Source organism: Meleagris gallopavo, chromosome 2 (assembly GCF_000146605.3).
Source record: "Meleagris gallopavo isolate NT-WF06-2002-E0010 breed Aviagen turkey brand Nicholas breeding stock chromosome 2, Turkey_5.1, whole genome shotgun sequence".
NCBI classification, from domain to species: Eukaryota; Metazoa; Chordata; class Aves; order Galliformes; family Phasianidae; genus Meleagris; species Meleagris gallopavo.
The window spans coordinates 21316279-21317090 of record NC_015012.2 but is presented as its reverse complement, the minus strand read 5'-3'; positions in this window follow the sequence as shown (position 1 = coordinate 21317090).

Genomic DNA, 812 nt, shown 5'->3' with positions numbered 1-812 from the left:
ACAAAGAGGGCTACAGGAGGCTTCAACCCACTGTGGAACCACCTCAGAAGCTGCGTGGATTAGAAGATCAATTAATTCATGGACAGGGACAATTTCCCTTTGATATTCCACTTCTGCTAATGCCTTTTAGCAAAATTGTTAAAAGGTGGAAGCAACTACACCTTCCTCTTTTGTAACCTTTCCCCATTCCTCAGCTCCCTTTCCTCTCTGCTGCAATTCACTTTGCACTCCAGCAGTCCAGTCAAACCATAGTTTTGGATGCAGGAAGAAACGTTTCACCTCCAAGGTTCAAAAATTGCCCCACTTATAAAAAATAATCTCCAGACAGTACAAACATTAGTATTTAAAACTGTTAATAGTTCTGGTTTCGGAGAGGAAAAAAGGAGGCTGAAGTTGTATTTTCTGAAGGCTTTGGCTCAATCACTCTGCTGTCTTCTGTGGCCTGTGCTTAGAAAGAATAAGGACATACAAGAGAACTAATAGTCTTAACCACTCCTTACGCTGAAAAAAAAAAAAACAAACACCTCACTACAGGCATGTTAACTATGAAGTGGCTATTTGGGGAATCTATGTTCTCCTCACAGAATGTAGCTTTAACACTTACCATTAAAAGCAAATTCTTAAGACAAGCCCCCTCCCAACCTTTCTCCTTTCAGGTTCCTTTCAGAATGTTTGCTGATGAGTCTCTCTTCCTGAAATCTGTACAAACTCATTAAAACATTCAGTGGCTTTATGAGTCAAGAGAACTGATGGACATACACAGTCATAACATCATATACATGCCTAAATCTCACATCCTTTGAAAGTAAAAA